This window comes from Trichomycterus rosablanca, chromosome 7 (assembly GCF_030014385.1).
Source record: "Trichomycterus rosablanca isolate fTriRos1 chromosome 7, fTriRos1.hap1, whole genome shotgun sequence".
Taxonomy (NCBI): domain Eukaryota; kingdom Metazoa; phylum Chordata; class Actinopteri; order Siluriformes; family Trichomycteridae; genus Trichomycterus; species Trichomycterus rosablanca.
This window is the reverse complement of record NC_085994.1, coordinates 24,037,993-24,043,992: the sequence shown is the minus strand read 5'-3', so window position 1 is coordinate 24,043,992 and position 6,000 is coordinate 24,037,993.

Below are 6,000 nucleotides of genomic sequence, written 5' to 3'. Positions count from 1 at the left end.
CAGCACTGCAGTGACACTGACATGGTGGTGGTGTGTTAGTGTGTGTTGTGCTGGTATGAGTGTATCAGACACAGCAGCGCTGCTGGAGTTTTTAAATACCGTGTCCACTCACTGTCCACTCTATTAGACACTCCTACCTAGTTGGTCCACCTTGTAGATGTAAAGTCAGAGACGATCGCTCATCTATTGCTGCTTTTTGAGTTGGTCATCTTCTAGATCTTCATCAGTGGTCACAGGACGCTCCCCACGGGGCACTGTTGGCTGGATATTTTTGGTTGGTGAACTATTCTCAGTCCAGCAGTGACAGTGAGGTGTTTAAAAACTCTTATTCATACCAGCACAACACACACTAACACACCACCACCATGTCAGTGTCACTGCAGTGCTGAGAATGATCCACCATCCAAATAATACCTGCTCTGTGATGGTCCTGTGGGGGTCCTGACCATTGAAGTACAGCATGAAAGGGGGCTAACAAAGCATGCAGAGTAACAGATGGACTACAATCAGTAATGGTAGAACTACAAATTAGTGTATTTGTATACATGTATACAGAGCAATAGAATTCCTCCTCCGCATATCCCAGCTTGTTTGGAAGTTGGGGTCTGGGGTCTTAATAATAACTGACCAGTTCCTTGTAGAACTATGATGGATAATATTGTTTGGTCTCTAGTTTAGTATTCAAAGCATGCTCGTTGCTGTCTCAGGGCCAGTTGAAAAGGCCAGGACTCCTGTCATGTTAGGCTGAAGTGGCTCTCTTGTGGTGGTCTGCATGTTGATGAGGGTAATTGTAGTATGAAGAATCAGGTGAAATGGCATCTTTTTGTTGTAATGCTGGATTCGAAGACAGGCACATCATTTACAAAGCCTATTTCCGAAAAAGTTAAGATACTTTGTAGAATACAGTACCAAAGAAACTTTGTTAATCCTCTTAAATCTTTATTTAGCTGACAAAAGAGGAAAGGTTTTATTGTTGGGAAAGAGGCAAAGGAAGTGTAACAAGCATGCTGATGAAGAAAGATTAGCAAAGCTAGTGCTAGTGCTTTGTTTACAATGAGAAACACAGTTAATGAAAGTTTCCTGCCACCTCAGTAAAACAGACTATATGCACCAGTAACAGATGCTAGTGTAATGCTACACTAATCTATGTGCGATGCTAAGTGCTACCCAAACACAGTGCTAAACTAATGCAGTGTTAGATAGGGTGGCCACATTCATAGCCACAAAAAGGAGGACATTACACCCCAAAAAGGAGGACATTACACCCAAAAGTAGGACATCATACCAGGAACAGGGGGACATGATGCTGCAACACACTGAATGAAACCATAACCCATATAACAGAGTTTTTGACCAATTTAAGCAAGAAATCTATAACAAATTACTGTTTTACTCACTAAATGTTGTGTCTACTTTTGATATTTAAGTTTGTTCCTCGCTGCCTCCAAAAGTTTACTTTTTGGCATTTTCACAGCGTTCATGAGCATGAGAGCTGACTAACTGACTCTATTAGAGGTGTATGCAGAACAGAGCGAGCGGGCGAAATTCAACCACCCAATCACAGACTAGCATTTAGAGGGCAGACCTTCTGCGATTAGCCAGTGGTAGCACTATAAGCAGTCAATTGAGTCTGTTAAACCAATGAAATACAAAGCATTTGTTTTGACATGTACCAGAGCCAATGACAGATAATATTGATCAAAAATTAAACCAGTTCACTCCAAAAGGAGGATTTTTAAGTGTCCGTCCTAGCGTTGCGTGGATGGAGGACTGTCAGCTGGAAAGCCGGACTGTCCGACCTAAAACCGGGCGGCTGGCCACCCTAGTTACAGATGCTTCACTAATGCTAGTGTAATGCTACGCTAAACTATGTGCTATGCTAAGCTAAATGCTACCCGAACACAACCGACGACATGACTAACAAACAAACAGAAGATAATACTGGAGTAGATTACAGTTTTTCTCAATCACTAAAACACTAAAACCCATTCTTGGAACACAACTGTCAACTGCCAAAACTTGTCTATTGAATTACTTACTCATTTCACAAAACCTTAAACCATTTTCTTTTAGTTTGACACAGTTTCACATCTGATTCAACCTTTTTGCAAAACTCTAAACACATTCTCACTGACTAACACACATTTCTCATGGTAGTGCACTTTGATGCAAAATGGCACACACAGGCCACAAAGATTAAACACAACAAACACACTATTGTCATCGATAACACACTACAGGGAAAAACTGTTGACACGTGTCATATCAGTAAAAAGGGTTAAAATTAGTAGGTAAACAGAATAAAAGTAATTTCAGATGCATGTGGCATTTCTGAGCTGTATTGTGACTTTAGCAATGGAGGCAACAATAGAAGAAGAAGAGAAGGGCGTGTCAGAGGTGGTGGACGAGGAGGAAGATGAGGATGACCAAGAACAAGAGCAGTTATATCAAATACTGTATTCTGTGTAAAGCAGCACATTTATACAACAACATGAGGTCTGTCATGATGTGTCAATTCAATTCAATTCAATTCAAAGAGCTTTATTAGCATGACTGTTGAAGAGGTTACAGTATTGCTAAAGCATTGGAAAGATGTTTATATAATTATACAAAACTAAAGAACTTTATGGAAAATATTAAATTTTAAATAATAAAAAAAAAAGAAACATAAAAAGGAAATTAGAATAATGGCAGATGTAGAAAAATAAAGATTAAACATTGTCTCTGTGTGGGTCCATCAGGGTTGTTCCTGTGTTTGGTTGTATCAGTCCGTGTCTCTCAGATTGTGGCAGGTAGATACATACTGAGCTGCTACTGTGCTGCTCTTCTTCTCCTCTCCCAACATGATGAAGAGTTTCTGGGTGTTGGTGAGGGAGTAGAATTCATGGTGAAGTTTTTGGAATTTTTTGTAGTACACCTCTCGTATGTGAGTGTATTTTGGACACTCAGTTAAGAAGTGCAGCTCAGTCTCTGTGGTGTTGGTGTTGCACTGTGTACACACTCTTTGTTCTGTGGGGAGACAGGAGTTCCTGTAGCGTCCGGTCTCGATGGCCAGCTTGTGAGCACTGAGTCTGTACTTTGTCAGTGTGGTTCTGAGTTTGGTGTCAGTCACTGTACTCAGGTAATCAGCTACAGTGTACTGTCGATTTAGGGTCGAATAGCACCGCATTTTACTTTGTGCTTGTGTTTGGCTTCTCCAATAACTCAGGTACTTTTCTTTTTGAAATGCTACAATTTTTCTAATGTTGATTGATTTCAGGGGAGGCTTGTCCTGATTCGGTGCGGTGCCTGTGTGTGTTTGTGCAGTGTTTGTGTGTGTTTGTGTAGTGTGTGTCTGTGTACAGTCTGTGTGTGTCTGTGTGATGTGTGTTTGTGTACAGTCTGTGTGTGTTTGTGTAGAGTCTGTGTGTGTTTGTGTAGAGCCTGTGTGTGTTTGTCTAGTGTCTGTGTGTGTTTGTGTAGTGTGTGTTTGTGTAGAGTCTGTGTGTGTTTGTATAGAGTCTGTGTGTGTTTGTGTAGTGTGTGTTTGTGTAGAGTCTGTGTGTGTTTGTATAGTGTGTGTTTGTGTAGAGTCTGTGTGTGTTTGTGTAGAGTATCTGTGTGTTTGTGTAGTGTGTGTTTGTGTAGAGTCTCTGTGTGTTTTTGTAGTGTGTGTTTGTGTAGAGTCTGTGTGTGTTTGTATAGTGTGTGTTTGTGTAGAGTCTGTGTGTGTTTGTGTAGAGTCTCTGTGTGTTTGTGTAGTGTGTGTTTGTGTAGTCTGTGTGTGTTTGTGTAGTGTGTGTTTGTGTAGAGTCTGTGTGTGTTTGTGTAGTGTCTGTGTGTGTTTGTGTAGAGTATGTGTGTGTTGGTGTAGTGTGTGTTTGTGTAGAGTCTGTGTGTGTTTGTGTAGTGTGTGTTTGCGTAGAGTCTGTGTTTGTTTGTGTAGTGTGTGTTTGTGTAGAGTCTGTGTGTTTGTATAGAGTCTGTGTGTGTTTCTGTAGAGTGTGTTTGTGTAAAGTCTGTGTGTGTTTGTATAGTGTGTGTTTGTGTAGAGTCTGTGTGTTTGTATAGAGTCTGTGTGTTTCTGTAGTGTGTGTTTGTGTAGAGTCTGTGTGTGTTTGTATAGTGTGTGTTTGTGTAGTCTGTGTGTGTTTGTGTAGTCTCTGTGTGTTTGTGTAGTGTGTGTTTGTGTAGAGTCTGTGTGTGTTTGTGTAGTGTGTGTTTGTGTAGAGTCTGTGTGTGTTTGTGTAGTGTCTGTGTGTGTTGGTGTAGTGTGTGTTTGTGTAGAGTCTGTGTGTGTTTGTGTAGTGTGTGTTTGCCTAGAGTCTGTGTGTGTTTGTATAGGGTCTGTGTGTGTTTGTGTAGTGTGTGTTTGTGTAGAGTCTGTGTGTGTTGGTGTAGTGTGTGTTTGTGTAGAGTCTGTGTGTGTTTGTGTAGAGTCTGTGTATGTTTGTGTAGTGTGTGTTTACATTTAAACTAAAACCCATGGAGAGACTCCATGAATGAAGCTGGATTTAGTCTCACAAAGAGGTGGAGAAGAGGTCTCAACGTAACTGGTCAACATGCAATTATAGAAATGCCTGTCCATCATGGTGGCAATGTGACCATGTAGCCTAGCAGTTAAGGTACTGGACTAGTAAGCAGAAGGTTGCAGGTTCAAACCCCACCACTGACAGGTTGCCACTGTTGGGCCTTTGAGCAAGGCCCTTAACCCTCAGTTGCTTAGACTCGATACTGTAAATTGCTTTGGATAAAAGTGTCTGCTTATTGCTGAAAATGTATGTGCGGCCATCAACAGCTGTGGGGTACAGCATCACCATGTTACATTAGGGCCCTACAACACAGAACATCTAACATTTCTGGATAGTCTACAAGACGCTTTGCTTGGACTTGAGCGGGGGATCCTGAGCTGAGAAAGCATCCTGTGTACGCTGTGTTTGGGACAATGTGAGCTTTCACCGTTGTCAAAACATATGTGAGGGTTTATCAATAACCCCCGTTTCATAAATCTAAGTCTTCCACCATACTCTTTCTTCCTTAACCCATTAGAGGAATTCTTCTCAGCATACCCAGGAAAATCTAACCCAGTCAATGGATTCAGCATGTGGTGACCAGTGAAGGTCAGTAACGCGTTACTAGTAATTAGTTACTCTAATCTGACCGCATTTTTCAGTAACGAGTAATCTAACGCGTTACTATTTCCAATCCAGTAATCAGATTAAAGTTACTTATCCAAGTTTCTGTGCGTTACTATTTTTGTCATTTTCCTTAGTAAAAAGATATATATTTGCTTTCTTCTTGCGTCCCGGGGAGTGATGTCTGGCCTATGCGACAGTTAAGTCACGGGCTACGTCCGGAATCGGTTACTTACAGAGTGTGCACTAGATTGGAGGAAGTGTGCACTACTCGGCCAACGCCGAGTGATGACATGGGGACGTGATGACGTAATATCACCATGGTTACAGACTCATTACAAATCCCACTCGCCAAAATGTCTTTTTGTTATTTATTTGTCTTTAAAAATGTTATTTTATTTATCTTACTTACACTTGTGAACAAAGGACTCCGTTTTCCGCGTCTTTCTTGTTTCTTATTCCGCTTCAATCGCAGCTCCAGTTGCATTATGGGATACATTAGCGGACCGCATTATATAACTAATAAAGTAACTCGTAATCTAACTTAGTTACTTTTAAAATCAAGTAATCCATAAAGTAACTAAGTTACTTTTTAAAGGAGTAATCAGTAATCAGTAATCAGATTACTTTTTCAAGGTAACTATGCCATCACTGGTGGTGACATTAGAGTGGATTCTTTTCAAGCCTGTATTCAGCATGCAAAAGGATTTTTTTTTCCGTTGTCTAGGTAGGGAGAATATTGCCTGTGATGTAGATGAAGTCCTGTGGCCTGACCGAGCTCAGAGACATGATCCTGAGGCAGAAAAAATTATTCACATTGCAAACTGCATATACAATAAATAAATCTACTGCAGTATATAAACTGTATTTCTTTGTTGGTTCTCTA